Source organism: Corvus kubaryi, unplaced genomic scaffold (assembly GCF_017639235.1).
Source record: "Corvus kubaryi isolate FWS band 111438036 unplaced genomic scaffold, C.kubaryi_AGA036_p1.0 133, whole genome shotgun sequence".
NCBI classification, from domain to species: domain Eukaryota; kingdom Metazoa; phylum Chordata; class Aves; order Passeriformes; family Corvidae; genus Corvus; species Corvus kubaryi.
Genome location: NW_024580667.1, coordinates 16,753,034 through 16,769,099, shown reverse-complemented (window position 1 = coordinate 16,769,099; position 16,066 = coordinate 16,753,034). Strand labels below are relative to the sequence as shown.

At 40.8% G+C, this 16,066-nt stretch overlaps 1 protein-coding gene across 5 annotated transcripts in view; it reads left to right on the top strand.

Annotated features, from left to right (window-relative positions):
* Nucleotides 1-16,066, top strand: part of SHROOM2 (shroom family member 2) — a 118,404-nt gene that overhangs the window by 49,383 nt on the left and 52,955 nt on the right. Inside the window, exon 1 of one of the 5 annotated variants that reach the window (XM_042038018.1) lies at nucleotides 13,580-13,739. The exons of the other annotated variants lie outside the window; for them this stretch is intronic. The gene's annotated coding sequence lies outside the window, so the exon portion shown is untranslated. Of the gene's footprint in view, nucleotides 1-13,579; nucleotides 13,740-16,066 lie in introns of those variants that run through there. 5 annotated transcript variants of the gene reach the window in all.

Genomic DNA, 16,066 nt, shown 5'->3' with positions numbered 1-16,066 from the left:
ACCAAATTTTTGCAGCATTGAAACTAATAAATGCAAAATAAAATACATTCACAACTACCATAAATCATGTTGATGTTCAGCAGTTCGAACTTGCGCTGGCTATTTCAGTAAAAGCACTTCTGTTAGCAGAAGTTACATCAGCTGTTCCAGTCAGAGAAAGGGGGAACTTCAGGGTTGAGAAGTTTTATAGACACTGAAGAATCTGCCAAGACAGCAAGTCTTAATTACCAGGAAATGCTTCAGAGCAAGTAGAAAGATTCCCTCTTTCTTGGTGCTTTTCAATTTTATGACAGTAATTTGCTCAGAATCTGTGAATTCTGATCTATCTTTGGAAATGGCAGAAGGCTTGGTGCAGAAATACTCTCATGAGAGACACAGCTGTGTCGTTCTTGTTACTCATACCTCATCGCTCTCTACAAGTATCTGAAAGGAGGTTGCAGTGAGGTAAGGGCCATTCTCTTCTACTCTGACAGCACTTAGAAGACAGGAGGAAATGGCCTTAAACTGGGAGATTCAGATTAGATACTAGAAAATAATTTTTTACTGTTAGGGTGGCCAGGCATTGGAATAGGTTGCCCAGGGAGGTGGTGGAGTCACCACCCCTATAGGTGTTCAAGATGCCTGGAGCTGATGTTGGGTTTTGTGGTTTAAGGGTTCCCATGGTAGTGCTGGGTGGACAGTTGAACTGGATTTTTTAAAGGTCTCTTCCAACCTTGATGATTCTATGATTCACTTCATGTGTGTGATTTTGGAGAACTTTCCTACAGCTAGTCAAGTGCTGATTTGCTGCTGGGGATTTGTGGCCATTCTCTGCAGGCAGCAAAGCCCCATTGCTATGTGTGCCCTTGAGCACTCTGGTGCAAAACTGATGGATTTTCATCAGTCCTTTATCATCCCTCCCCTTTTTCCTTCCCTAGCTTATGTGCAACAGGCGAAAACAAGCTAGCTGTTCTGGCCAAGAGGCTGAAACAGTGGCTGTTGTTAGAGAAAACATTTTTGTCTGAAATTGATTAAGAACTTCCATAGCTCCCAAAAGAGGCACTAGCCCTTTGGGTCATTGACAAGTCTGCATAATATTAGATAAAATTTCATAAAACTTACTTAATGAAACTAGCTGGGGCTTTTGTCTGTGGTTTTTCAACTTTGCTCTTTCCTTGGAAAGTTGCCTTAGGACATCAGTCCTTTGACAGTCAGAAACCTTTTAACTTCCAGTCTCATTTTATTCTCAGCCAGCTTGTTCTCATGCACTGCTGTTGCTGTGCTGAAATAGCTTTTCTTTTCCTGTTGAAAGTTCAAATGATGCAGGTTCTTGTAAAAGCCTTGTTGCATGCTTTCTTTCAGAAGTTACGGTTTGAACAACAGTATTTTGTTTTGTTTGCCCTAAATCTTAAGCTGAATTTTTATGAGTGCTATAAACAGCTGTGTTTTTAAGCAAACCAGTTGTTTAGTCTTTGTGTGAGTGATCCTGCAGGTCTGGATTGAATTGGATCAGGGAACTGATCTGACTACAAAATTACTTGAGTAAGTAGGGGTTCAGCTGGGTAAGACCACCACTTCTCAGAGGTCATCTGCATTTCAATCAATTACAGCAATCTTGAAATGGCAGTTTTAGCAGTTTTAGACTATTTCAATCTTCAGACCCACACTTACTGTTCCCAGAGGAGACTGTGGGGATAGTCCCACAAAATTCCCTTTCATTGAATTACGTATAAGATGATGTATTGATCTGCACGTCATCATAGCATCTTCTTGTCTGCTTGCCCTGTGTCCTTTGTCTACCACTGTGATGTCTGTCTGTAGCATTGATTTAACATTTTATTCCCTGTGGGCATCAGTGCAATAATCTGAAGCACAAAATAGACAGTTTGAAGTTCAACTCAATCCTTAAGCTTAAGAAAATCTTTGTTTTAATCATATTGTTCTTGTTATCTGTGAGAGTTAATGTGGATAGCCAAGATCTACATTTTGTGTGGAAAACATTTTTCCCTGGGGTCATTTTTACTATCTATTTGTAGACTGATCCAGAAGTGAAAATCTAACTTTTAAAAATCTATTATGTTATGTAAAAATTACTTCTTAACAAAATTCTGGAAAGTAGAGAACTTCCTTGCAATTAATGTCAGTATAATTAATCAAGAGAAATCGGAGTTTGTCACTGCTGAGAAGTGCGTCCATGTGAAATTTCTTCTCAAAGCAATAGAGCCACAGCCTGATCCTATATTGATCTAAATATACGTAGGAAACAGTAGGACATGCTATTGTCTGTTTAGAAGTCTAATGTACCTACAGCGAAGACCAAGGGAAAATGTTTTAGTGAGAGTAATGTGTTTCATTCACAACAATTATTTTGTGTCTGGGACAAAGGTTTCTTAAGGTGCTCATGTTGTTCTCCAGTGGTAGCTGGCTTCCACAAAATTATATTTACCTGCTATTTTTAAAGAATATGATGCTTGACTCAGGGAAGATAACATTGGTTTCTAAATAAAAGTGTCTACAGTACCAATACTCGGCATAAATGTGTTGGCTATCAGCATACATACTTTGCTGTGTTTTCTGGAAACACTGCATAGTTGTGGTCTAAACCAAATCAGGGCTATGCAACTGGCTCAACAACAAACATGATGTTTAAGTAGTTTACATATATTGACGGTTGAACAAGCACAGTGTACTTTGGTCCTGGATTAAAATAGGACTCAGGAGGCTTAATGTTATTTTCTCAAGTGGATTTGTAGAAACAATACACCTTAATTGCGTGCTAGTTCTTCAGTGTAGTACTGGGTAATTTCTTGTGTAGATTCCTGTCTTAAGAAAATGGAAAGCAAACTGTGCTTAGGACATTTCTTACAGGAATTACATGTGAATTTCTTTTGTTTGGAAACTGCATATCTGTATACAAATGAAATTGGTCTGAGTGTTGATGTTGAGGTGATTGCCATATTCTGTGTAATTTAATTATTTTGCATATACTTCTAACTTAAATTCCTTTATACTTACTACATACCATCTTCATTCCTTTGCATATACTAGACATAAGCATATATCACAAATCCATAGTAAGAGTAATTTTTCACTATGCATTCATGAGACACATTAAACTGTTAAAAACTGGCACATTGGTGAGGCTTTCATGTGTGATTTATTAAAGGCAGGGTGAGATTTTAACCTCTGGGAGTCACCCTAAGAAGTTATATGTGTTGTCCTCTTGGCTGCTTGAGCTGTCTGTTAGGGGCAGTCAAAATGGGCAGGCGAGGGAAGGAGCAGCCTCTTTTCCACAGGGTCTGCCAGTGATGAGAAGCTGGACTTTGTTTATGGGCCAACTCTTCAGGTACTGCCAGTGACTCAGAACAAGCTTTAAAGTTCTGGAGTTTAGCCACATTGTGTACACATGAGGGCTTGTTGGATTTTTTTCTGTTCTATAGCATTTTGGTGTTGTGCCTTCATGTTGCCAAAGTGCAAGCTCTTTTTGCAATGCTGAAGAAGTCCATTGTTAAAGGAAAGAGAGTGGGAGCAAACACACTTGTTATTAGAAGCGTATTATGAATACTGGCATTACTGTGCAAAATCCTAACCAGGGAAGTGATTTCCATGATACTTGTGCTATAAACACCTGGACATGGAAAGTTAGGGTTATCTTGGTTTGCATGGCACTTCATGAAGACAGCCAACTCCTAATTAAAGCACAGAAGAAGGAATTTTTAATGAATGTCTTGAGGGGTCCAAGATTGTACAGTATGGTTTCAGACACCTGAGACCTGAGCAGAAATCTATGAATAAAAATCTTGACAGTCATTTACAATGTTCAGATGGGAGATCACTGAAATTTGTCACATTCTGAGCAGAAACTTGCTGAACACTACCAATGATCTTTCTGTAGTGAGTTTTGTGTAACTTAGCAAGGAGATCTAGTCTTACCTATTTATGATCTGTGTAGCAGCTAACTGTGTACTTCATGGCTCCTTGTGGCTGCAGAAATACTCTGTGAAACTTGGCAATATCAGTTTGTGAGATGACTTGGAAAATTGAGGGATTTTTTTTTCTGTACAATTAGAAGATACAGATGGGGGCTGTGAATTCTGTCTCTTACCTGTGTTTAGCCTTGATAGCTCTACTTTCATAAATACCAAAATGGTATGGGAAACAATCTGAAAAATTACATGTATTTTTCTACTTTTAATCATATTGTATTTTGCCCATGGTTATGGTTAAGCATTGCTCAATAAACCAAATGCACTTGTGAAGAACCACTGTTGAGTACAAGTGAAATCTATTTTGTCTTTCAATTAGATTTCATTGCTTCTGGAACCAGGGTTTGTTATGGCAAAACAAGTAACAGTGGTTTCTCTCTTGCTACCCTGTAGCCATAATTCCTCCTTTTTGATGATTGACCTTGGCCTTAACTGACCAAGAATGGATTTTTTTTTTCAATTTTTAAAAAAAAATTCCTGTATTTTCAACCAGAATTTGGAAATATGTAGGAAACTGTAGTAGGGTTTTCTGTGGCTGTATCTGCATACATGTACCATTGCTATAAGAAGTAGGCAGGTGTGATAGCCCCTTGCTACCTGTGTTTCTTGGAACTGACAGCTATGGAACAGGATATGCTGGTGCAGATCTTTGGGAGTGGGTATTTCTAACAGATGCACACAGCTTTCAGGTTCAAGGCATGAAAATTTCTGTGTGACTGCAGTTGGTGGAAGGGCTGGGCTCTTTTCAACTCCCACTTTGCAAATTCATTTGAGAAGTAGGTTAATATATTGCTGTGGGTCCCCTTTCTTGCTCTAAGCAGGATGGCCAGGTGTAAATGTGTGCCAGGGATGCACACATACACTGCTCCCAGCCAGGTCTGGTGATGGAGAGGGGAACAAGTCACATGTTTCAGGATATGCGACAGGGCATGACCAGGCTAGGGCGCCTCTTTTTCTCCTTTGCTGCTGCCAGTGAGCTACTATGGCTCACAGTGGGGTGGCAGGAACCAAATAAGCACAAATATGGCACATCATGTGAACTGCACAGCACCTACAGGCCCAGCTCAGGAGAATGTTGGGTTGGATGTCCTGTGCTTTAAGGAATGCCTAGCAGGATCTTTCTATGAAGAATGTTTAATGGAGCATCTGCCAGATAAACCACTCTGTACACACATGCTCAGTGGGGACACAAAAAGTAGGCCAGCCCATGTGGAGGTCACCTCCTGTTCCAGTTTCCTGTCCACCTTCTCCATGGGCAAACCCAAGGCTGGCTGGGCCTCCACTGTGCTCCTCATCCTTCAGCTGTGTGATCCTGCACTACTGATGGAAGGGGAATGGACATGACAAAAGGAGGAGCACATGTAGAGGGATTCCTTATGGAACAGGGGCATATGATACCCCTGGAAAGATTGGACAACCCAGGGTTGCTGAGGAAAAGCCCCTGAACAGGCCCCTGTCTGCGGGCAGGCCTGGAAAGCACCTGGCTGCAGGCAGCCCTGAAAGTCCTTGGCAAAGTTTTACACTGGTCGGCTCCCCTGCTGATTAGAGGCCGTCTAGAGGGACTGGGCGTGAATCTTTGCAAAAGTAGATATAAGCTTGCATAGTTGAACAATAAAGGGAGAATGATGCTCAGATCGTATCGGTGTACGTGTCGTTACTCTGGCCAGCTCTCCAGCCTCGGTCCCTATCAAGCACACACTTCCATCTTTTCAGCAAATTATACCTTAGAAGAGCCCTGATGAGGACCATTTTCCCTGGTTGCATCACAGTCACTTAACCCAACACATTAATGGTGTGAATCCACATTCCCTTTGCTGTAACCCTAGCAATACCCCCCAGGTGTTTGGATGTTTCCCATGCCAACTGCTTTTTCAGTGGGATGTACATCTAAAAAGCACTTTCATGTCTTAATTTTCTGCCCACCTCACCCGTTTCTTGGTTGCACTAACATGATCTGTATGTAACATGCTGTTAGTGACACACTCATGGGTGCTTGAGGTGATCATAAGCTTTAGTTCCTCCAGTTGGCGGTGTATTGTCCCTGGTTTCAAAGAGCAAATTGTTGTCTTGTGATTTTGGATGTTCGTCTTATACAGCTGTCAGGCTTCTCTCAAATACAGATGTCATGAATGATATGTTTTCATTTTGTGACAACTTTCATAATTTATTTCTTTGCAAATCTAAAAAATCTGCCCTGTAAAGCTTAAATAACAGAAAGCCAAAATTGCAACAGATGTCACAATATTTTACCAAGTCAACTCTGTTAGGGCAATATTTGGGCTACTAGGAAGGCCATAGACATTTCTGTGTAGGTAAAAGGAATATTCTGTAATTTGAATATGCTTATTCAAAAGGTTACTTGTGGCAGTGCTATTCAGTTTTTTAAGTAATTACCAAAATTGGGCAACATGGCTTTTTTTGTGGAATGGGATATCCATGAAACAGTAACAACCTGTGAATCATGACTGGCTTTTAGTTGTGGTTTTTTTCCTGCAATCATGCATGCACTTGTCCAAATGGTTAATTTTGAGCGTGAGTAGTCTCGTCCAATTTAGTAAGAGCACTCACATGACTGAAAATAAAAAAGTATACAAGTGCTTACAGGATCTAACCATAGCTTTTTACGAGGTCATTCTGGAGTTATCCTGAAAACTGCTTTCCACTTATGAATTTCAGTGTAGGTGTTGGAAACTAATATGTAGCCCCTTGGGTGAGAGAGGAAAACAAGTGAGCCTTCTAAAATTTGGGGGGCTGAAGACTTACTCATTTCACATAATAGTTTTGTATGCACACACAGACCATTTTTTGTGTGTTTGATAATACCGTAGATACCTGCAGACTCCTGACTGAAACAGAATTATAAACCCATCCATTAAAGACAAAATAAATAATCTTTTTATATCAGAGATGATCTTTGCATATTGAAGTCATGGTTCTGTGTATGTTGTATGTGTTTTGACATAATTGTTTGGGATTGCTTTTAAGCACTTAAGAGTGTTGGGTTTTTAAACACTAGTCAAGAACACTGAAATGCCCATGTCCAATTTTAGGAGAGAAGGACTAATACTCCTGTTTCAGTGTGTTGCAATTTTCTCCTTGTGGAAATTTTATTGAAGGTTACATATTTCACATCCTGAAAATTAAATGATTGACAGGTTTGAGAACTTGGCACTTCTTAAACATTTCAGGATCAAGTAACTACCATATTGAGTGTAGAGATTTTATGCTCTACTTGCTCAAGTAACTACATGTAACACCTTCCAATTTGAAAAGATTATAAAGAAGTTTTAAAATAATTTCTGAATCCGACCCTTAACTCCAGAAGTGTGACGACTTCAAGGAAGGGCAGGAATGCAAGTGTGTTGCAGATTTAGTTACTGAATAACTGAAGAAATTTGCATCTTATCTCTTGCACAAAAAACCTGGGGTATTTTATGGTCATTGCTACTGAATCTGCATAATACTGGATCACCTGGCAAAACAAAGTCGGACATAGAGTCACAGCTACCACACTGCTGAGTTATACAGCCCTTGTGCTTTTAGTCCAGCTTCATGCTGAGTGCAGAGGAAGGACAGAATGACAAAAGCCGAAGTTTGGGGAAATATCTGCTGGGTTGCAATCAAAATCAGAGTCAGTTCTTTGATCTGGCTCAGGGAGCAGCCTTTGCCAGCAGGTGGGCTGCTGAACTGAGAGTGGCATCTGATGGGGAAGAGAGCACAGTGGGGCATGGTAACTAGCCTGGCATGGGTTGTGTTAGAGCAAAATAGCTTTCTCAGATAAAACCTGAACCATACCAGCTTGTGGCACAGTTCTTCATGGACGCTCAGTAATTTGCATCATGTGGCTATAGTGTTTTAACCAAGAACAAGATGAAGTAGGGCTGGGATCTCTCCTGAAATGCCCTGGGACAAGAGGAATTCCCTTTCCCCACTCCTGTTTTTGGGTCACCTTGAATGTGGTTAGGTAAATTACAGCTGAAATCGGTGTGGGAAAACACCACACCTGTGCAGAAAGACCAGTATTTGGACTGTGGTTTCTGAGGAAGCTCAACTCATTTGGGATGGCTGTCGAAGGGTAAGCTTATTGTGAGTGGCTGGGAGGCAAAACACACCCATTCTTTCTGGCCATAAGCAGCACCAGGGTTTCTGTGGCTGTGTGCCCCAAGGATGTGGCAAGTTCCTTCTTGCTGAAGGCAGCGTGTTGGGCTGGCGCAGGCAGCCGTGTGCTGCTCTGGTGTTCACTGTGCCCATCCTGGGCAAAGATGGCAGGGGGGAATGTGTCTGAAGGCTGCTCTGCTTCCTGCTCCTTCACTTTAGCCATGGTAAGATGGCCTAAAATCCCCCCTGTATTTTGTCTGCTGCTGCTGTTAGCATTAGCTCTGTCAGAGGCTGTGTTTTTCTTCAGTGTTACTGGTGAATAACACTTCTTTTGTATTTACCTTAAAGGTTAATTTCTTTAGCACTTTACATGGCATGATAGTCTCCAAGATATTTGAAAATAAACTCTGCCAGAACCAATTTATTCAATGTGTGAAGCATTTTAGATATTTCATAATGATAAATACTCATTAAAAAATATTTTATTATCCTTCTGAGGAATTCTGATAAATTATGGTAAAAACTGAGGTAAGAGGATGACATCAGGAGTTTAATGCTATCTAGCCATCAAAAGGTAGCGGAATGTGCGAAAAATAAGGATGGGGGAAAAGTATTTATGTAGCTTATATAATATACCATAAATCCCAAGAGCAACACTTTTATCTCAGACATCCAGATGTGTCTGTCTAGTTCCCCAAGGCAGACCAAGAAAAAACAGTTCCAGAATATGAGAGCTTTATCATGGTAGTCTATTGTGAATTCAGAAGGCAGGAAGATTTATGATGTTATACCTCATACAAATTAATACCTCTTTGTTGACAGTGCATATCTTACTTATAAATGAAATTGCTGTTCCATCCTGCTCAAGCCTGTACAGTTGGGCTGAGGAACAAGGAAAACCAGAGCGAACTGGATGGTGAAATCCTGATTTCTTCAATGACTGAAGTCTTTAAGGGTGCTAGGGTTGGTAATTTATTTGTATTTATTTATTTTCACAGACAGAAGCAGAGTATTTTGCAGGTCTCTTTAATTTCTTTTTATGTAAAATGCAATGTATTAGAGCATGGGGTAGGAAAGGAGCTGCTGTGCTGTGACAAGACAGTACTCCTTCCAGCATGGCTTCTTTAAAAAAAGGCACTGTTGGCTGTAGTGTGGTGGTGCTGTTTGCTCCATTTTTCAGGTGCAGGATGACTGGAAAACGGGAGGTCAGACCGACTGGTTACATGATACATGGGAGGAGAAAACAAAGAGCAGTGCTACAGGCCTTATAGGTCTTGCCATGGTTGACAGCAAGGCAAAAGGTGACTGTGTAGTCCTTTGTGTGAATTTTGGCATGTGAAAATGGGCATTTAAGGTAGAATATGCTGCTTTGCTGAAATTTTAGGTATTTGTACAGATACCCATATAATAGAATTCTGTCAATAACTTGTCTGTCAAAATACTGGTTCAATTTGCCATTCTAAGAATATTAATATTCTAAGAATATTAATAGATTGCTTTTATTACTTTTCTCTTTTAGAGCCTTTCTCTCCCCTAGAGGTCTGTAAGTTAAGCATGTGTTTATGTTTTTATTTTATTGTTTTTAAGTTCTAGGTCACTTCTTTTTTAGGGGTACTTTTTGGAAGTCGTTTCCTTTTATGATAAGATACCAGAAACTGAAATTACAAAAACAGGAACTCCTGTTTTGCATGGAAAAATGTGCTGCAGTTCCATTTGCTGCTTCCAGAAAAATAGGCTGACTTTGTTGTTAAGATTTGTTGGCACTTTCCTTGAAAAGATAAGTAAGAGGGGAGTACAAGGTATTCAGATACTCAGTGCACAGAGATCATAAACAACAGCAAAGCCACAGTTTTGTTGTTTTAACTCATTGCATTGAGTTTCAGTCAGCTACAGGCATTCAGGAAAAAAAAGGTGATATCAGAAAAGCTGTTAATTTCAAGTGTCTCAGTTGGAGTGGGTCATTTTAAAGGTACGTAAAATCCAAAACCTGCTGATTGTTTCTCTTTGTTTCAAAGGGAGATTATTCAGTGCTCTATCTGGAATTTCACCTTCAGAAATGGAGACAATGAGAATATCTCCTGGCTTCTGAAGATCACAGCTATAGCAATTAAATGTCTGAGGACTCCATTTAGATGTGCAAATAAGACTGCCTAACCACAACCTTTATTTTTTATTACTCTGTGTCTGAATCCTTTGCTGGTAGCGCTCTCTTGTGGCTGTTACTTTCATTTAAACAGCGTGAAGGATTTCAAAAATATGTATATTATTTAGAAATTTCTGCCTTAGGACACAACAGTCTGTGTTGGATATGCGTTCCTAAATTAAATGTGGTAATATATATTTTAATAATGCAGGAAGGTCAGTCTAGGCAAAAGCATCCCAAGTGTGCTTCCCAGAAGATTTCAAAGGGACAGGTGTATTGAGCATTCAGGTTTTCAACCACTTTTTTTGGTGTATTTTTGGTGAAAAGCCCTATGCCTGTGGAGAGACGGAGGGGGAGGCTTGGAGGGGAATGAAGTCTGCCTTGGCAGCCAGAGTCAGGTGGAGAGACAGGGATGGGCACCTTTATTAACGAACTTGATTGCAGATGCTGCTTTTCCTGTGGCACTGCTCTTGGTGATGAGCAAGTTACTTCCCATAACTTTGGCTATTAAAATAAATGAAAAAAAGTATTTGGGAAACTTTTCAAGTGAAACTGATGTGTGTTCCTGGTGAAAGCTTGAAAGCTTTTCACCCTGAATCTGTATTTTCTCATTCTGGGGATGGGAAAGGAGAAGGTGAGGGGGTAACTCTTCACCTATTCTGGTTTTTAATACAAAGTTTTTAGCCGATGTTTTAATTTTCATTAAGGAGGTAAAGCTCTCTGGAAGCTCAGATTGTGATGTGCAGGGGTTTCCTTTGAGCTAGGGTCATACGGTTTCCTCTTTCAAGAGCAGTTACTAATGAACAGTTGTTTGGTACTACATAGACCCGATACTATTGGGATTGCATCCAGTGTCATAGCTTTATAAGCATGTCTGCATTAATACCAAGTGTGTGATGTTGGATGTAGGCTCCTTTTCCTTCTCTACTGTAACCCAACAGCAACTGGAGTAATGATTCCAGGTTGTTTACTTAGTTGGACTCTCTTAGAGCGGCAGGTTTACACTTGAGATAAGGCCTTGAATGAGAGGGGTCTTGGCCCTTGACTGAAAAGTCTCTGTTCTTCTGTAGGCTGAACTCTTGTGCATGGCATTTGTCTGGTCACCCACCTTCATTCATCTTTGGATTCTATATGTCACATAAGCACTTTAGTAATGCTAATTCTTTCAGGAATATTTTTTAAATTTCCACTAGTCTTCTGGGAAGGCTTTCATAGCAATTATTTGACTGTTTATAGCTGTTTTCCAGCAAATGTACTGCCATGCCCAGAAGTCTTTGTAGTGAAGGTAAGATGAGCTTGTTTGCTGTTTTGGCTGCAGTCTAGCAGGACAGCTCAGCAGTATCTGATTGCAGATTAAGACTGAAAAGAGGCTTTTTAAAGCAAATTAAAAATCGTATTAGTCAACTGATTTTTTTTTTAGGCTCAGGTTTTCCTTTTCTTTAAAATTAAGGAAATACTTAGTTTTCCTTGTCTCTTACCACTGTATCAGTGTAATTCTCCTCGTTTTTTAGACAGCAGATTCTATAGTATCTACTTGATGCAATTTATTTTCTGTTAGAGTGAGGATGGACTTGCTGCTGCAAATTCAGGAAAAAAGTTCTTTTTTTCCCACTTGAATTTCACTTCTGTGTTTTGCCAGATAAGTCACCAAGAATAATATTTGTCAGGTTGACTTTGCATCCTCATTCACACAGCAATAACTCCATGGTTTTTAGACTCTTGCTGAAACATTTTTAGAAAAGCGAGCCATTACATCAAAGTCTGCCTTTCTCTGGACTGCGTATGCACATGCACACACGTGCATGGGTGTTAATATTGATAAGCAAGGCATCATGCTAGGTTTAGCTTACCTTTATTGAAGGCTACTTAGAAAAAACCCTCATTACATTAGCTTTAACATCTGTGAGTAATCTATACTCTCACCTTTATATGAAGTGCAGTTGTTTTTTAATAGAATATATCAGTCTAGCTGAGAAAGTTTTAGCCAGACACCATCTAACTTTCCAGCAGGTTCACACAGTTGAGCTATTGGACATCTTTGTAATTTGTAATTCTGTCATATGCTGTCTTAACTGGATTTCTTATTAAAATCCAAATATGTATACTTGCATAAAATAAGACCTCTTCTTACTCTTTAGCCAACTGCCTTCCTGAAGTTTGAGGATTTCTGTAAATCCATGGAACTTCCAGCTTTTCCTTTACAACTATAAGTGCATCCTGCTTTGACCTGTGAAAAGCTGTTCATTTTACACATGCAGGATGCTGGTCACTTGGTTGGTAAGGATGCTGTGGTGCAGTCTGCTCTGTTATAGAACAGAACCAACAAAAATGTATAGTTGTTGTTTAGTGTGATGGGTCAGTGAACCTAAGGCAAACATGATCGTGGCACATAGGCCAGTGTGTAAGAAGAAAGTTTGTCTTCGTTCTGCTGTGCTGATCCTTAAGGGTACAGCATAATTAATCTTCTTCATTTTCCCCAAAGAAACTCTGCGTAGCGTGTTACTGTATCCTTTATATCCTCAGGTATGATGATGGTCAGCAACCATGGCAAGCTTACATGTGCAAATCTGACTAGCAGAAGGGGATTAATTTTGTGGCTATGGAATAAAGCTTATTTTTTCAGAAGACTTTTAAACTAAATTGTCCTTTGGAAGAACTCCCCAGAATGTGTAACATCAGTCTCCCTAGGGAATGGAAGGATGTACCTGCCACTTTTTTCTGGAGGTGATGATTTCCAATGCTTGCATACTGAGGTAGTTTATTTCTTGGGATATAACAGGCTCCCTCTCTTTCAGGGGAAGTGCTGCTCCCTGAGAAGACTGTCTGGTGGTTTTTCATGTGTAGGAAAAACATCTGTAACTCCCCACTACCATTGATGGTCCATCAGAGCTCTTAAGAGATTTTCTTTTAGCTTTGTCATCTCATAGGTGACATGAACTTCTTTACAGTGCAGTGCCCCAGACCCCTCTATTCTCTCAGCCGTGTATTTGCTTAGAAGACTGGAAAAGGCTAGAACAGATAAAACAAATAAACAAAAACAGTTTCAGCAGCATAACGTCAGTGCATTTTCCATGCGCCATGTCAAGCACCACTTCAAACGAACATTAAAGCTCCCCTTCCTTCCTCCTCTGTCAGGGACAGTCCTCTGGTTTCATTTTTTGGGCTTTGCTCAGCTTTTCCCTGCCGAGCTCCGCAGCAGCATTCAGCGGCAGAGTCGCAGGTCTGACTAATCTAAGGCGCTCCGGCCTCTTAGCGGGGAGCGCTAACAAGGCTCCTTTCGGAGTCTAATTATATCCCTAAGCTGGCGGCCTCAGATTAGCACAGGACAGCCGGTGGCAGAGGGCTGAGGAGTCCGATGCTCTGCTCCGCCAGCATTGCCCACGTCTGCCGGGGACAGAACCCAGGAGGATGCCACCAACACCGCCCGGTGCCACCTCGGCCCCATCGCTTCGCCCTTGGACCGCTCCCGCTCCATGACAGGAGGCTGGTCTCCCAACTGGGAGCTCTGCCTGGTCCCAGAGGGAGGAGCATAGGTAGGTACCTAAGGCTGTGCTAGGGTGGGGAGGCTCCTGCTGGGCTGGCCAGGAGGTAGGACACTCATGAGCTCTGGCAGCTCCTCACCCCATCATTTCATTGTTGGGATAAGCCAGTGCTCAGGGTGCCTTTCTCTTGGCTTTTTTGTGTGTTTTGTAACTTGTTGGATGAGGGGGATAAAAAAGCTATGCATTGTTGTCTCAAATGCATCTGATTAAAATTTCATTATAGGATTGTTGAAGTGGAGTCAGCAGGCGTGGAAGAGGGGAGGTGACTTTGAAAAGAGTATTTCGTTGTTTGCTTTCAAATTTGCCTCCCATTTCTCAGGCAGACCTGAGAAATTTGCCTTGCTGAGCCAAAACCATTCATCTCCCAGCCGGGCCATGCACTGGGGTGGTTTGCAGTCGCTACTTTCTAAGAGGTCTGCAACCATTTATCTTGGGCTGGTCTCTTCATCCTAGTATGGGATGGAGACAAATGGAGTGGCAGAGTCAAACTCAAAGTGTCAAGGCCTAAGAGTTTTTAAGTCTTGAGCTTTTAGTGGTGTGAAAAGAAAATTCAGTGGAAAAAGTTTCCTAGGCTGTGAGCTGTTTGTTAACATGCTTACACAAGGGTGGAAGGGGATTTCTATGGAACAGTGCAAGAGGAAATGAGTATGTTGATGAATGTGAGACCAAAATTGTTTGTTCTTCACGATAAATCTAAAGAAAGGGTTGTAGGATTTCTCCTTGGGAAGGAGAGGAATATGAAGTACTGAGCAAAGGTGAGGGGGGAAAAAAAAACCTAATCTTTTAAATACACTTGTCTTACACAGTTTGGGGAAGGGGGAGGGAGTGTTAAATGATTAATTTAGGTTTGGGGGGTTTTTTTTGTCATTGCCAGGCAGTTACTGCTTCCTGCTTTTCAAGAACATATGCTGTGAAGGTGGGGTGCTGGAGCAGCGTGGGCTCAGGATGTGTTTCTGTCTCTGTCGTCTTAGTGGTGACCAGACAGGCCAGCCAGCTCCATTAGAGAAATCCTTAATCTAGTGAGGCTAATGGACCTTCTCACACTACGGGGCTCTCAGGTAGGATCTGCCCACTGTATTTGTGGGAAGGATCCCAGAAGAGTTAGGATCAACATCTGCAGGTTACTGTTGGTTTATAATAATGCATAATAATACATAACAGAGCACTGGCACATAAAACCCATCACACATTTCTGCTGACTTCACTGAACTTTGAGTAAAGCTATAAAATATTAAACTTCAATTAGTCACTTGGAGCTCATATGTGGTATTCAGTGTGTCTCAGTGATTTTTTTCTATATGAAGGTACCTTTTTTATTCCTTGAGGTTGTTTAGACTTCCCTCTGTGGAGCTCTGTACCACCCTAGAAGGAGTGTTGAAACCCAATTTTGTTTCCCACTGAAGAAGACTAAATGTAGCACATAAAAAGCAAACAGCTGAGTACTCACTGTTAGAGCCGTATTCACTGCTCCAAGTTTAATAATAGTGATGTAGTCATAGTATCTGTGTGATCTGTTGTGAGATTGTCTGTAGATAGCTACCTTGGTTTATGCAGGAAGAATGCATGGATGATCAGTTATTAAACCACTTGATCATTTCAGAGGGATGCTGATAGATCCTGCAGCTTTTTTAACAAACAAACTTTGGCAGCAGGAGTAACTATATATGAGTGTTAACTAGAGCATTTTTTCCTATGTTTTGTCATTCATTGTAACTGATCTGGGCTTGAAAAATTTGGATAGTTTCTGATTTGATTTCTACGTATTCAAGCACATTTTTCAACCTGTGGGCATTTATTATTTTATTCTTGCCAGATTTACTCTCTTGTAAAACTTGCTCTTGCTGATAATTAGGGTGACTAAAGATTGAGATATGGAAGGGGTGGTGTGAGCTGGGCTGGAAGAAAAATGATCTATTGAAGATTTTTGTTACTGCTGTGAAGTTACCCTGTTTTCAATTTTGCTTGGAGAATAGCTTTTATTTTGCTGTGAAGTGACTGAACCCAGCTTTCAAGTCTACTGATGTTAAATTGGATGCATATCTTGGCACATTCAGTTTCTGTAAAATAAGCCTAAAAACCTAATTCCCCAAGCAAAATCAGTGCTGCTCCAGGAATCCCAGAAGTTAGGGTTTTCTGGTCATTTTTAAACTTCTAGCTCTAAGTGATTGTAAGTGTTTTAGGGCTGCCATGTATCTGCTCAGAATAAGGGTTTGTACTTTTTCCCAGTGTGTCCAAATCACGGGAAACAGCTCTGTTTCTTGCAGAATGAAATGTCAGAAGATAAAGCAAGACATAGAACCAGCCTCAGCAGAGGATCC